This window comes from Cetorhinus maximus, chromosome 2 (genome assembly GCF_964194155.1).
Source record: "Cetorhinus maximus chromosome 2, sCetMax3.hap1.1, whole genome shotgun sequence".
Classification (NCBI taxonomy): domain Eukaryota; kingdom Metazoa; phylum Chordata; class Chondrichthyes; order Lamniformes; family Cetorhinidae; genus Cetorhinus; species Cetorhinus maximus.
Genome location: NC_135880.1, coordinates 69605794 through 69622293, shown reverse-complemented (window position 1 = coordinate 69622293; position 16500 = coordinate 69605794). Strand labels below are relative to the sequence as shown.

Here is a 16500-nt window from a genome sequence, read left to right as displayed (position 1 = left end):
AAAAAACACAGAATAACGATCATGGAGGATTTCAACTACGCTGACATTAATTTGACAGAAAAGGTAGCTTAATGGGGATAAGGGAATGGCGTTTCTACAATGCATACAGGACTCCTTTCTAATATGTATGTGTAAAAATATGTAAGATATTTGTAATATGTAAAATATGTAAAAGGCCCAAATGAAGATTCACTATTGGATGTAGTAATGGGAAATGAACCAGAGCAGGTAAGAGAGGTAAAAGTAGAGGAAGTCTAGGCAATAATGACAACAATACAATACACTCTAGGATGATGGTAGAAAACGACACAAATATGATGAAAATCAGGTTAATAGTTTGAAGAAAAACTGAATTTGAGAGGCTGAGAATAAACTTGGTAGAATATAACAGACAAACAATGATATTGAACAACAATCAGAAATAGTTAAAATGGTGTTCAGAATGCAGGAAAAATATATTTTACTAAAAGGAAAGAACACACTAAGCACTTGTGGGGCTCCATGGGTGAATAAAGAGATAAAAGAACAATGTATACCTCTTTTGCAAGCCCAAATTAAGGCTGGAATTTTCCGGCCCCGTCAGTGGCAGGCATTGTCACGGATGGGACAGATCCCGCCTGCAACATTGCCCAATGCTGGCGGGACTGGAAAATCCTGTCCTAAGTACATAGACGGCAGAGCAGTGCATGATGAGAAACTATGAAGAGATTCAGAGAAAAGTTAAGGAAAAATAGAAAGGCAAAGAGCAACTGTGAAATTAAATTATCAAGAAACATAAAATAGTAAAATATTTGCCTGATACAGAAATAAAAAAGATGACAGACAGAATAACTGCACGGGAAACCAATAGTGAGATGGCAGAAATAAGAAATTATTTTACTTCGGTATTTACCGGTGATATAAAACAGTTGACAAGGTATTGCATGATGAGAAATAAGTGCCATTTAAAATAAAAAGGGATGTATTGAGTAAACTAAACAAATTCAAAGAGAATAAAGCCCCTGGTCTGGATCACTTGCATCCACATGTTTAAAAAAAATCTGGGGACGAGACAGCAGAGGAAATAGTACATATTTAATCATCTGTTAAAAATGGTGTACTGTCAGAGGACTGGCAGATATCTAATGCAATTTCTTTATTTAAGAAGGGTGGGGGCAGAACATATCCAGGGAATTAAAGACCAGTCAGCTTAATGTCATTGATAAGAAAAATAATGGAATCCTACAAAAGCAGGGAATAGAAGAACATTTAGAAACAAAAAATATAATAATGAATAGTCAGCATGGGGAAGATCAAAAGCGAAAATCTTACTTGCCCAAACTTATTGAACTTTTTGAGAAGGTAACAGAGAAAGCAGTAGATATAATTCACCTAGATTTTCAAAAGGGCCTTCAGTAAGATGCCCCTTAATAGATTAATGAATAAGATCAGAGAGTCAGAGGCAAGTGGCAGAACAGATTGCTGGCTGGCTTCAAGGCAAATGCAGAAAGTGGGTGTTCCACAAGGATCAGTGCTGGGACCAGTGCTATTCACAATTTGCAAAAAAATTTTGGACTTTGCAACAAAAAACACTATTTCTAAATTTGTGGCAGATAGCCAGTACTGAGGAGGACTGCGACAAATTAAAAGAGGACATCGATAAACTTGCAGAGGAAAGGTGTTAGAATGGGTAGAGCCTTGGAGTATGGGGGCGATCAGGCCTGGAGGAAAGATAAGAGAGTCAGGCCTGGGCCAAAGGGATGTGGGCATAGAGCCTGGCAGTGTGTGGGGTGGGGTGGGGAGTGATGTCAGGAAGTTCCTATCAGTGGATGTACTCCCTTGGTGGTGGAGGGTATCCCGTGGGGAGGGGGGGTTTGTTGGGGGTTGGAGTGAGACCCCTGGGGTGAGTCCCATTGGAGGGGGAGGGGAGTTCCCTGAGGATTCGGGGGGTGTGGAGAGAGTCCCCTGAAGATTCGGGGTGGGGTTTGTGGGGAGTCCTGTGGTCTGTACAATAGTTACCCAGAATTTAGAAGAGGTTTTAATTCTTCTAACTTTTTCTGGATAACTACTGGTGTAACCCAGGCAGAACCACCTGAAGTTTGCAATTTAAATCTCATTTTTGGATGGATCCCAGTGCAGGATAATTGCCCAGGTGAAGTTTGCACTTCCGGACAATTGCCATGCAAACCTTACCCGTGAACCTCTGAAGGGGATTCCCAGTGCATCTTTGGGGTACCCACCCCCAATACAACACCTTGGAGCTCAGATGTTACGGCCCAGCCTTTAATGCCACTTTTTTAAAAAAAGGTTGAGGTTAAAAAAGGTTGAAGCTAACTTTAGATAATTTCCAGTGGTGTTTATTTCAAAATATTTTTGTTTGAATAGAAAGTTAGTAGAGGAGTTAGATCAGGCATACATGTTTTGTTTCAATGTGGCTTTTGAATTGACATTAAAGCTGTAGTATACAGTGAAATAGTCATGAGAGTGACTTCTTTCCCATTAGGGTGACTGGTAATATTTATGCAAAAAGTTGAAACTGCTGCTCTGCAGTATACCATGCAAGGTGAGCAATGAATACAAAAACAATTTTCACAACATCTCCCTATATTTAGATATGGCCTACAGTAATCACCAGAAGATTACTTCTGTGTAATCAACAGAAAAGCCGAACTACTAAGCAACAGCTTGCAGTATCTTTATATGTTCAATAAAGACACATTTTTCACTTACTCCCAAATTTTTTTTCATTTGGCTTCCTGCCCACTTTGGATAATATACTCTAACCAAGAAATAACAAGTAAGCTTTTTATTAAGATTTAAGAAAGCAAAACTACCGTATAAAAATCAATTTAAGGTGCTAACTTCACTAATAAGTTATAGCAGATATACCCAAATTTCAGCTTCAAAAGAAAAAAGGTAAAAAGAATGAAAATATGGATATCCAGGCATGAACCACTGTATGGTATGTCACTGTGTTACATCAAAAATTACTAGATTAGGAGTGACAGTGATGTCACAAGCCACTCTAAGCTCAGACATTGATCTGCACTCAGTTCCTGAAGCAATAGTATGTCTTGTTGCCAGGCAACACCTACCGCTGGAAAGAATCTACAGGCTGCACATAATTCATATGCTGTAAACATGGACACTGTACAGCACATAAAAGATATACTGATGCACATGCATCCTCAGAGCCTATAACCACATATGACTCTTTTCAGTGGAGTGAGAACAGCATCCAAAATTGAGGAATTTCATAAGCCCACACAATTAATCAGAACTACCCGAAGCAATCTCAAACTGATGCAGGATTGACATGGTCACAAAGTCTCATATTTATGTCGATGTGTTCTTTAAACATTACTTTACCTAGTAAGCCATTCTAGAAGGAAGCAAATTCTAACGCTCTGAGAAATGCAAATAAAGCTGGTATTTCCATGAAATATATACTTAGGACAGTTGCTGTCTTCTCAAATTAATGCTTGCCTAAGACCACAATTGAAACATTATTATTTTGGCATGCAGAGCAGTTTTCCTCTGCCCACTTCATTTCTTGTCCTCATAATGAAAAGCCTTCAAGTCCAAATTAGAATGCAATAGTTAACAGCTTTATGCACTTCCAATGTGTTACAATATATTTTAAAATACAAGTTCAACATTCATTCTTTTCCTGGGGAATAGTGGATTTGAGGAACAGGTTGCCAGTTCATGAGATGAATGTTAATTTGCTGTAATTCCATCAAAAAGGGGATGTTTCTGCCTGGGACAAAGATCACCTTGTACAAGAAGTAGATACTCTATATATAAGTAAGGATCAATGTGATCTCCTGGACAAGTTATGATCGTGTAAAGAATGGGAGAGGAATTTTCCAGCTTTTTTCCTCCCCATTAATTAGCCTTTTTAAAAAAAAATCTGGTTTCTCACTTCTCCCAGGAGATTATTTAGCTCCAGTATAAGTATCAATATTGTGAAGTAATATCAAAAGTATATGGGACAGGCTAGATGGACTTATTGGTCTTTTCCTGTCCGTCATTTTCTTTTTATTCATTCATGGGATGTTGCCATTTCTGGTAAAGCCAGCATTCATTGCCTATCCCCAATTGCCCTTGAAAGGCGGTAGTGAGCCACCGTTGTGAATACAACGGACCGGCTTGCTCAGCCATTTCAGAGGACAGTTAAAGTCAACACTGTTGCAGGTCTGGAATTACATAAAGGCCTGATCAAGTAAGAAAGCAATCCACTAGTTTCATGGACACCATTACTGATATTTTACTTCTGATTTTGTAGAACTAATTGAATTCAAATTCCCATACTGGCAAGATGGGATTGGAGCTCATGTCTCCTGTTCATTTGTCCTTGCCTCTGTACTACTATTCCAGTAACATAGCCACTATGCTGTTGTCCCTATCAGTTTTTATGTGAAACTATTCAGAAATATAAATTTCTTTTCCATGACATGTTTTTAAAATTAGGTTTTGATTCTTAAAAGGTAAAAATGCTAGATTGAGGTTCTTAAACCTACAACGATTTGAGACAGAACGAGAGAATCGTTCCCCACTTTTGTATTCTGTTTTGCAACAGCAAGAACACAAATTCAACAGTATAGTACTGAAGTAGCTGCATTTAATAATAAACTTGGCTTTTTAAAGACTCGAGAATGAACAAAAAAAAACTCAAGCACACAGACTAGGACACTAATACAAATTTGTAGGATTTGAACATCTAAAGCTCATCAAAAGAAATATGCAAACAGTAGCACAGAAAGTTGGATGAGGAAAGGAGATTCGTTAACAGTTGCCTTTTCTAAAAATATAGTTTACTCCGAACAACAAAACTGTTTCACATTTCTACTGCCCCAGACTGAATAAAATACATAATTACACATCATGCCTGAGAAAAAGGACCGGAGAAGAACATAAGAGGCAAAGCCTCAACCTGTGCAATATCAAAATCTATGTTAAATAACAATCAGTGCATTTCCTTGATCAGTGTTACTTACTCAAAAAGATGCCAAATAAACAAATTTAAACTCCAGATTTTTAAGTCAAATGAAATAAAAATACATTTTCAGGTTTATTTTACTGTATGTACTTATATAAAAGTATACTCTCTCGTGTTTTCACAATCCACTAGCCTCTTGAAGATTGAAGCAACCAACACCATTCTCTCTGCTCCCTTCATCCTTACCCAGCCTTCCTCTCATTCTCTCTTCATCTCTTTCCTTTGCCTCCATATGTCTTGTTCCCTCCATCTCTGGCCTCTTCAGTTATACTTCTCCTTTCCACATCCCTTTCACCCTATTCAGTTCCTCTCTTCCTGATCTCTTCCCTCTCGCCTTCCACCCTTTATCCCTCATCTCCTTTCTTTCCCCCCCTCAACTGCTGTCTCCTCCCTTTCATTTCATTCCCCTCTCCCTCGCTCAAACCATCATCTCCGTTCTCCCTTTCAACTCTTTCCTCCCTCTCAATTCCTCCCCCCCTCAATTTTCTCCAGTCACCTCATCCCCCTTCCCTCCTTTCTTTCTCCAACTCATCAGTTTCCCTCCCATCTCCTCTTTCTCTAATCCATCCTCCCACCCTACATCTGCTCCCCGTCCTACTCATAACATTTCAACATCTCCTGCTACTTCCCTCCCTCATACCTGCTTTGTCCTCATCCCTCCTACACCCCCTCTCCTTCAACCCCTCTCACTTGCCTTCGCCCATCATGCCCTCTCTCTCCCTCATATTCCTCAGTCCCACTGTGTCTCCTCCTCTGCCCTCTCTACCCTTTCTCCTTCCCTACGACACCTTACCCTTCAAACCACTCTGCCCCTCTTGATCCTATCCTCCTCCACCCTTTCCTTTCTCGTCCTCCTCATCCCCTACTTTCCCAATCCTTTTTTCATCCACCTCTGCCACTCCACAACTCCTCAATCTCCTTTCTCTCTTTTACACCTTGGTTCCATCTCTCAACTTCCTCCTCCCATCAACCCTTCCTCGCCTCTTCACTCCCTTTCCTTGCCCCCTCCACAGCCACTCCCCATGTACTCCTCACCACCTTACCCCCTCCCTGTCCTTCTCACACCTGTCCTCCTCACAACCCCCCCCCACCTCCCTCCCCATCAACCACCACACTCCAGACCCCTCTCCCCATCCTGTCCACCCTCGCTCCACAGCTCCCCTCAATGGCTCCCTCCGCCAACAGCAGCTCCTCCCCAGGACCCTTCTGCTCCCTCACCTCACAGCTTTCCCCGGGACCCCCATCCCAACTTCCCAGGACTCCACACCCCCATCACCCCTCCCCGTCACCCATCACCCCTCCCTGTCACCCCTCCTCGTCCCATCACCCCTCCCCCTCCTTGTCCCCACCGCCCTGTCCCCCGGTCCCCAGCTCCTCCCTCAATCCCTTCTCACTGCCTTCCCCAATTCCTCTACCATCTCCCTGGGTCCTCTTCAACCCCCGCCCGACCTAACCCTTCCTACCCCCTCCTCTTTCTCCCCCTCCTCCATCCTCCTCACCACCCCCCCCCCCCCTCCCCCTTTGATATTCCCATTTCTCTTTCCTAGTCCTCTCTCAACTTGTTTAAGTTTTAGTCTCCAATCTGCCTGCGGACTTCTCCAGGGAAGTTGAAATCGATAAAGTAAATAAAGGCCATTTCTCCCCGATCTCTCAATCAGTCAAACTGCCGTCCCTGGGGCCCCTCACACCCGATCCCCCCCAAGACCACCGGCCGTGCCACAAGACCGAGTGACGCTCCGGCTCTAACTACCGATAACAGTTTCCCGTCAGATTGTTCTCACCCTCGCGCCGCCGCTCCCGTCTCGTGCCGCCGAGCTGCCCAACGGGGCGGGGCTTGGCGGGAGGAGGCGGGCGACGGGTAACGTAGGGTGTGGGCGTGGGCCGTTCCTGACGTCATTGGATTCCTAGTTTGTGAGCCAGCAGGGAAACTGGGCACTTCATTGGCTCTCCTGCTGCAACTCAATGGATAATGTGGCATAAGTGCGGCACAAACAAGGGGTGTGTTGAATAATTTGGGTATTAAATTAAATCCGCCCTTTACCGTCTTTGCTCTAAGGAGAACAACACCGGCTCTCCACAAAACGGAAGTAAGACATCCACTGGTGCCATTCGAGTAAAAGCTTTTCTGTACACTCTCGGAGGCCTTGACACCTTTCCTAAACGTGGTGTCCTGAGTTAGACACAACACCCCATCTGGGACTCTACTAGTGATTTATAAATGTTTAACATAACTTCTTTGTTTTTATACCTAAGACCTTTCTGCCACAGTGCACCAAGGGACTGGGAACTGTTTAAATCCCCTCGGGCTGTACAGCTCAAAATGAATGTCTGTAAATGATTGTAATATTCATTTATTGTATTGATGCATTTCGTGATACACGTTGTAAAAGTTGAACCTGATTGTATTTTTGTGATGGTGATTTTGAAATGGTTTGAAATGTTGAAGATATTTTATGAATAAAGTATATTTTTGCAAAAAAACTCCTATACTCTTAATAAAATCAAGGATCTGGGATGTTTTTTAACAGCGGCTCAACTTAATGTGTCATCTTCAAAGATTTGTATGTGTATATCTCCAGGTCTCTCTCTTCCTGCACCCCCTTTAAAATTGTACGATTTTGTTCCAGTTGTTTCTCATTCTTCCTCCAAAGTGCATAATTTCTCATTTCCCTGAGTTAAATTACACCTGCCATACACCTGCCTATTTCTCAGGCTATGAGGGCTTGCAGTCTGTTACTATCCGCCTCAGCCTTCCTTTGCTCATCCTTTTATTATTTATACATTTATAAAAGAGTTTCAGATTTCCTTTTTGTTACCTGCTAATTTTATTCTCATATGCCTTCTTTGCCCCCCTTATTTTCTTGTTCAATCCTGTGTACTGTCTATATTCAGCTTGGTTTTCTACTGTACTATAAGCCTGACATTTATCATAAGCCCATCTGGCAGCACCTGTGACAGGAGAAACAGGGTGAAGATTTCAGATCTGTTCTGACGAAACATTGTTTTGAATGAAACATTGGCCAGAATATTGTCGTCAGTGTGCGGGGGCGGGTCCGACACGCCGATGCGCAAAATGACACGAGATGACGTTGGGCATGCATCCCGACGTCATCACATGTCATTTAGATCTTTCGTTCGGCAGGCGCGCGCCAGAGGCGGCTGCACACCCGCCGAACTGTCAATGGCCTATTAAGGCCATTGGAAAAGTAATCAAGCTTATTAACAACGCTGCCCGTCCAACCTTAACATACGCTTGGGCTAAGCGGCCTTCACGTTTTTAAGGAAACCTCATCAATGGGGAGGGTGAGTTTTCCTGAAGGCTTTATTAAATAAATTAAAGCATTTCCTGAAATATAAAAACATGCCCCATCTCAATTGACACAGTCACATGAGGGGACTTGTTTGAATAACATTTTTAATGCTTTATTTAATTATTTTAATATCAACCTAATCTACCTGAGGCAGCTCCGTGCCTCAGGGAGATTGATGTACTCTTTCGCACGCATGCATTAATTGGTCTGCCCAAATAAAATGGTGGCACGCAACCGATCGTGGGCGGCGATCAGCTCCGTGCCCATCCCCGCCCGCTCCCGCCCAGCCCGCCTGACATAGGTAAGATGCGGCCCATTTACTCTGTTTCTCTCTCCACAGATGCAGCTGGATCTGCTGAGCATTGACAACATTTTGTATTTATTTCAGATTTCCAGCATCCACCTTGCTTCTGTATTCATCCTGTCTGTGCTTAATTTTAATCTCTATTTTAAGTCATCTAGAGGAGCTCTAGCATTGGATGCCTTTCCTTTTCCACCTCGTGGGAATTTGTCTAGCCTATAACCAAAGTTTGAAAGCTTTCTATGCCCATTTACTGTTCTTCTTGTCAATTCCTGATTCTAATTAATCTGGGCCAGATCCCCTTTCAACTCACTGAAATTATGCCTCAACCAGTAGAGTATTTGCATATTTGATTGTTCCCTGTCCTTTTCCATCTCTGCTCAAAACCAAATGATATTGCGATCATAAAAGCAAAATACTGAGGATGCTGGAAATCTGAAATAAAAACAGAAAATGCTGGAAAAACTCAGCAGTCCCAGCATCCGCAGTATTTTGCTATTATCTTAGTGTTTAATTCACTGCCACTTTTCTTCCCAGGAATGCCTACCTTGAAGAAATACTGCTCTTCTCTCTGACAGGATTTCCGTTTGTCTCTTTTGCCCTGTTTCCTTTTGTTCATGACATCTTTGCCAATCTCTCCTTTGCCTCCACCTAGCGCTGGCCTTCTATCCAGCTTCACCTACTCCACCCCCCTTAAACATTATAAATTTCATCACATTTTTACTTCTCTTTAGCTCTGAAGAAGTCATACAGACTCGAAACGATAACTCTGTCTTTCTCTCCAAAGATGCTATTAGACCTGCTGAGTTTTTCCAGCATTTTCTGATATTGTGTTCATTGTTTCCAAAGTAATCTCCCATTTAAACAAATGGAGTTAAGTCACACATTAGCTAGGATGTAATTGAATTACAGGACAGGTTTAAGGGTCTAAGTAGCCTATTCCTACTATGTTCCTACACTGCAAGTTACCCCACCTCATTCTGCAGAACCAGCACTGCTTCCTTCCTCATTGGATGCAAATATACACAAAGTACTCTTGTACACATTCCATGAATTCTTCCCTGCCTTTGTCCTTAACACTCATCTTTTCCTGGTATATATATATTATGATTATTGAAATACCCATTATCACTACTCTGTGGTATTTGCATCTTTTTGAAATTTGCAAGTATATTTGCTCCTCTACCTCCTTCCTACTATTTGGTGACAGCATGAACATTCTCAGGCAACCAGTGTAGTTGTGTTGCAGTGAAGTATCTTTTTGGAAAGCTGCCCTTTAAATGGGAGGTCCTGTGGCGCAGTGGCTAGTGTCCCTGCTTCTAAGCGAGATGTTCTGGGTATGAATCCCACTCCAGTACTTGATGGTCATAGAAAGTACATTCATAACGTGCCTCAAACAGGTTGATTATAATCCTTGTAAGTCCTTGCAATATGCCTACACCAGGTGTTAAGAGTTGGAGAGTCTCCTGGTCAGCCAGTGGAGTGGCTCCCTCAAGCTATAACCTCTGGCAACCTGTTCCAGAAAGAAAGAGACATAAGCACATGCATTGCCTGCATCATGTGTCACCAGACAGAGGGAAGCCTCTAAGTTATTTAAATGGAACCTACTCAAAACAAAGGGTGAAGCAACTTTATTTTGTCTGTGGAGAGTGTCAACAGCCTATGACATCTGTCAAGGCTGCCTCTTTTGGATTGGTGGCACCATCAATCCTTTACAAATATGATGCAAAATGTAGATGACTGCTTGAAGGTTCAGTCCATGGTTATTCATTTGCAAGCTCTGGAAAAAAGCCAATTCCCATTAAATACTACACATCAGTAGTTCACAAAGACATAAGTCTACAGTGTCCTCTGTCCTTTTTTTAAAAAAAAGCTTGCTTTAACAACAGTGATTAAAATAGAATGTTTCAGCAAATGAAAGCTTATAGTCAGTTTATCAACTAATTCAAATTTAAAGTAATTGGAAAAAATTTTACCTGTTGATTTGACGAAGTCTGTAAAACAGCATGCTGTGCCCTTTGGCTTTCAGTGAATAGTGGGTAATGCTTCTTTTGTTTGTTCTGCTCCAGATGCCTGTTCTGCCTGGAACCTTCCCAGCATATTATAAATACTCAATTTGGTTCCTGTTAACCATTCAATAAGCTTTTTTTTAAGTACTGCATCTGTCAGCTGTGGCTCAGTTCATAGCACCCTCGCCTTTGAATCAGAGGGTTGTGGGTTCATGTCCCACTCCCGGAAACCAAGAACTGTGAAAGTACTCGAAAGAGTTACATGCGATCTGTTGATAACTCGAAAGAGTTACAACTAATGATTAAACAGTTGCAGAGCCTAATATCTAGTCATATCTATGTTAAACAGTGTTTATGCCCCTTCACTCTGATTAACACTCTGTTATAAGTATGTCTTGATAATAAAATTATATTGTTAATTATTGTCTTTACTATGGCAAGGCACTCTATTAATGAAACTTTCACCAAGTGTAACATTCTAAATATAATGGTTTAAATACCAAAAATGAAAAAAAAATTACTTTAAAAAAACCCTGAATGTACTCAAATTGAAAAAAATAATAAACTTTTACAAAAATGACTAGCGGGAGGAGTGGTGGGGTGGACAGTGGGTGATAGTGGGCGGCAGGGGGATTCCATTCACTGGCCCCCAGGGGGATTCTGATCCCAAATTGATGAGGGTTTGTGGATGGAGCAGGGACTGATGGGGAAAGAGTCCCATCCCAGGGAAGCAGATGAGCTTGGAAGGGCTGGGAACAAGCACTACTGCTCCTACTGGCCACAAACAGTGCCATAAATGCACTTGCCTTTTCCTCAAAGCTGTTTTTGCCTCCCTTGAGCTGCCTGAATTCATGAAGCCTGGAAAAGTTGGCCAGCCAGCGCTAAACTTGAAAGGGAAGTTAAATGTGAGGCACCCAGCCTCACTAAAGTATCAAAATTACCAACCGCCTCTTGGGAGCAGGTTGGCTTTCTGTCCCTGGTCCACCCCCATACAACCCAGAAGTGGGCAGGTAGGGATTGGGTGTGAGATTATTAAAACAGTTACATCTCATCTGACCCCAACACACTCATTTATGGGTTAAAATTCACCCCAAAGTTTCACTGTACAGCTTCCACCTACATGAAAAACAGTAAGAGCTGAACAATCTGTTCTTCATTTGCTTTATATTTTTCTCCAAATCTCTTTAAATTATTTTCAAGTTGACTATATTTATAAATAAAACTCTTTTTCTGAACCCCTGCACCAAAAAAAGCTTAATCTTAACCAATAGTTAGACATAGCCACCAATGGCTTAACATCAGTTTTCCAATTGCGAAGTATAAGGGTCCTAATTGTTTATCTGTGTGGCTGAGTTTCAATGCAGCCCACTTGATCTTAAAATTTATATTTCTTTCTTTTAGATGAATATTAATACCAACATGTATATCACCTACTTTCGGCAATCAAAGGAAATTTTTTAAAAATTCATTCATGGGATATGGGCACTGCTGGTGAGGCTAGCATTATTGCCCATCCCTAATTGCCCTTGAGAAGGTGGTGGTGAGCTGCCTTCTTTGACTGGTGCAGCCCCTGTGGTGTAGGTACACCTACAGTGCTGTTAGGAAGGGAGTTCCAGGATTTTGACCCAGTGACAGTGAAGGAACAGCGATATATTCCCAAGTCTGGATGGTGAGTGGCTTGGAGGGGAGCTTCCAGGTGGTAGTGCTCCCATGGATCTACTGCCCTTATCCTTCTATACGGTAGTGTCCATGGGTTTGGAAGGTGCTGTCGAAGGAGCCTTGGTGAGTTCCTGCAATGCATCACTGTGTGCCAGTGATGGAGGGAGTGGATGTTGTGGATGAGGTGCCAATCAAGCAGGCTGGTTTGTCCTGGGTGGTGTCAAGCTTCTTGAGTGTTGTTGGAGCTGCACTCACTCAGGCAAGTTGACAGTATTCCATCACGCTCCTGACTTGTCCCTTGTATATGGTGAACTGGCTTTGGGGAGTCAGGAGGATTCCTAGCCTTTGACCTGCTCTTGTAGCCACAGTATTTATATGGCTAGTCCAGTTCAGTTTCTGGTCAATGGTAACTCCCTAGGACGTTAATAGTGGGGGATTCTGTGATGGTAATGTCATTGAATGTCAAGGGACGATGGTTAGCTTCTGTTTTATTGGAGATGGTCATTTGGAGATTATGAGGGGCATGGACAGGGTGAATAGGGAGCAGCTGTTCCCATTAGTTGAAGGGTCAGTCACAAGGGGGCTTAAATTCAAGGTGAGGGGCAGGAGGTTTAGGGGGGATGTGAGGAAAAACTTTTTTACCCAGAGGGTGGTGACGGTCTGGAATGCACTGTCTGGAAGGGTGGTGGAGGCGTGTTGCCTCACATCCTTTAAAAAGTACCTGGATGAGCACTTGCCATGTCATAACATTCAAGGCTATGGGCCAAGTGCTAGTAAATGGGATTAGGTAGGTGGTTAAGGTGTTTCTCACGTGTTGGTGCAGACTCGATGGGCCGAAAGTCCTCTTCTGCACTGTGATTCTGTGATTTCCTGGCACTTGTGTGATGTAAATGTTGCTTGCCACTTGTCAGCCCAAGACTGGATATTGTCCAAGTCTTGCTGCATTTGGATATAAACTGCTTTCAGTATCTGAGGAGTTGCAAATATTGTGGATCATTGTGCAATCATCAACGAAATCCCCACTTCTGACCATACGGTGAAAGGAAGGTCATTGATGAAACAGCTGTAGGACACTACCCTAAGGAACTCCTGCAGTGATGTCCTGGTCACTAGGCTTTTCTCAGAATTATTTTCAATGAACCATCTGCATACTTTCTCAATGACTGAAAAACCTTTAGGAGAAACTTTAGCAGTATGGAAAGACAGATAGAATAAAATTTAAAGAACATTTAAAATAAATATCTTATAACACATTAACTTCCTGTGATCCAAAATTGGTGTGACCACCAGGTGTTATGATCCACGTAGAGACTGATAACTTTTAAAAAAATTCAATCTTCTAGTTAACAGCTGAAAAAATAGCACAACAAGATTTTCAAGTTTTAAAACTTTTACTGTAATAAATGAGTAAAAACAGCACTATTGACTCAACCCATTTTCATTTTGTAGGCAATTATCAAGGGAATGTTCCTCTTTTATAATTACCACACAGTGCACTCTCAATGGAATTACAGTCCACATAACAAAGAGTCCACAAGTTGCTCCCAGCTTCCAGTAGGTTCGTATTTTCCTGTTTCGCCAAATCGTAACTTTGAGAGACCACATCCAGGTGGTTCTCTTAGTTTTCAGAGAATTTCCTAAATCCACTACAGCAGTAAAGGCTGTCCCGATGATACTTCCTCTCTGGCTATGTCAGAACAAATCTCCAGGAACCCTTAGATGGCTACAATATGCGTTTCTTCAATTAGAAACTGTCTCCCTTCTGCATCCAGATCTGGTAGCTTGCAAAATCAAACAGCCTCTTTGCTCTGCTGACCACACAAAACTGTTATCTGTCTGCGATATTCAGTGATATTCTAGGAAAGCCTATAACCTGACTTTTACAATTGTTTCCTCTGCATCCTTCCCCATGGCAACATGAATCACATGGGCCTTGTATCTGGGTAGCAATGCTGATTAGCTATCCTTGTGAATACAACATTCTTTCACATTGGAACTAAATGGACTGTTTAATGCACAACCATTCACAAGATAACATTCCCAACACTTTTCTGGGACTTTGGAGACACAGCCTCCTGCCATTGTCTCCAAGTGTAAACACCTTGCACCTTCTTCCCAGTAAAAGTAGGAAGCCTTATGGCATACTGGTAGTGTCGATATCTCTGGGCCAGAAGTTCTGGTTCAAGCCCCACACCAGGACTTGTTGGTCACTGAAGGAATTTATGATTTGAGTCTGGGAAGAGTGTCCTGCAGTCAGCATTACAGTAAAGCAGTCTGGGAAGAGTGTCCTGCAGTCAGCATCGTGGTGAAGCAGTCTGGGAAGGCAGAAGTTAGCTCTTGTTGAAAATAACATGAGTGACATCACAAGACAGCACGAGAGAGCAGAGGAGAGATCAAAACCAGTGCGAGTATGGGGAAGCTTCAAAAAGTGATGTCAGCACAAAGGTGAGGGCTGATTGGTGAGTAGTGGGTAAGTCTCTTTCTCCAGTTTTTGGCCAGTTTAAAATAGATTAAGCTAAGGAAAGGTAAGGGTTCTAGTTTTTATTTAAAGTACATAAATAATTTAACTTTTTTACTGTATTTAACTTAAAGTAAGGGTTTTTTTTTCAACTAGAGGCATTGCAGGGCAGCTCAGTCCCGTGTTATGTACTGCCTGAAACATGTGGGAAGTCCTAGTCGCTCCTTGCACTCTGACCGACCACGTGTGCAGGAAGTGCCATCAGCTGCAGCTACTTGAGCTCTGAGTTTTGGAGCTTGAGTGGCAGCTGGAGGCACTGAGGTGCATTCGTGAGGCTGAGAGTTTCGTGGATAGCACATTTTTAGACATGGCCACCCCACAGCTTACGGAAGTGCAGACAGAGAGGGAATGGGTGACCATCAGTCAGAAGAAAGGTGTCAGGCAGGTAGTCAGGAAATCCACAGGGTACATCTCACTTGAGAACCATTTTTCTGTGTTGGAAAATGGTGAGAGTTCCTCTGGGGAGTGCAGCCACACTTATGGCACTGTGAGTGGCTTAGCTGCACAGGGGGGGAGGAAAAAGAAGGAAAGAGCAATAACCAATATTGCTACCACAGGAGACTCGATAGTAAGGGGAACAGACAGGCGTTTCTGCGGCCGTAGATGTGACTCCAGTATGGTATGTTGCCTCCCTGCTGCCAGGGTCAAGGGTGTCACTGAACCGATGCAGGGCATTCTAAAGGGAGAGGGCAAACGGACAGAGATCGTGGTACGGGTCATGGTCCAGAGATTAATGACACAGGTAGAAAGAGGGATGAGGTCCTGCAAGCAGAATTTAGGAAGCTAGGAAACAGATTAAAAAACAGGACCTCAAAGGTAGTAATCTCTGGATTACTTCCGGTGCCACGCGCTAGTGAGTATAGAAATAGAAGGTTAGTCCAGATGAATGTGTGGCTGGAGAGATGGTGCAGGAGGGAGGGCTTTAGATTTCTGGGACATTGGGACTGATTCTGGGGGTGGTGGGACCTACACAAGGCAGATGGGTTGTACCTGAACCGGAATGGGACCAAAATCCTTGCGGGGAGGTTTGCTAGTGCTGTTGGGGAGGGTTTAAACTAACTTGGTAGGGGGATGGGATCCTGAGAGGAGGCTGAGCAGGGGGAGATTCACAGCCAAAATTAGAAGAGAGAGTAAGTGAGTCTGGAAGGCATAGAAATTATAAGCCAGTTAAGGCACAAGGGAGTTCGGCAAGGTTGGATGGGTATTTATTTCAATGCAAGGAGTCTGACGAATAAGGCAGATGAGTTGAGGGCACAAATTAACACATGGAAGTATGATGTCATTGCTGTCACAGAGATGTGGTTGAGAGAGGGACGGGATTGGAGCTCAATATTCCAGGATATCGGATCTTCAGGCGAGACAGGGAAGGAGGTAAAAGAGGAGGGGGTATTGCAATTTTGATCAAGGAATCAATTACAGCAGTAAGGAGGGATGGCATCTTAGAAAGCTCCTCAAATGAAGCCATATGGGTAGAACTGAAAAACAAAAAAGGAGCAATCACATTGCTGGGAGTGTACTATAGGCCCCCAAACAGTCAGAGAGAATATCATTCAATATGACCATGGCAGATCTCATTTTGGCCTCAACTCCAATTCCCCGCCCTCTCCCCATAACCTTTCAACCCGTTATTAATTAAAAATCTGTCTATCTCCTCCTTAAATTTATTCAGCGTCCCGGCATCCACTGCACTCTGAGGTAGTGAATTCCACAGATTCATGACC

At 42.7% G+C, this 16500-nt stretch overlaps 1 protein-coding gene across 1 annotated transcript in view; it reads right to left on the bottom strand.

Annotated features, from left to right (window-relative positions):
- The window catches only part of pam (peptidylglycine alpha-amidating monooxygenase), a 353785-nt gene extending 346988 nt beyond the window's left edge, over positions 1-6797 (bottom strand). Inside the window, exon 1 of the mRNA XM_078565974.1 lies at positions 6763-6797. The gene's annotated coding sequence lies outside the window, so the exon portion shown is untranslated. The remainder of the gene's footprint in view (positions 1-6762) is intronic.
- Between the last annotated feature and the right edge of the window lie 9703 nt (positions 6798-16500).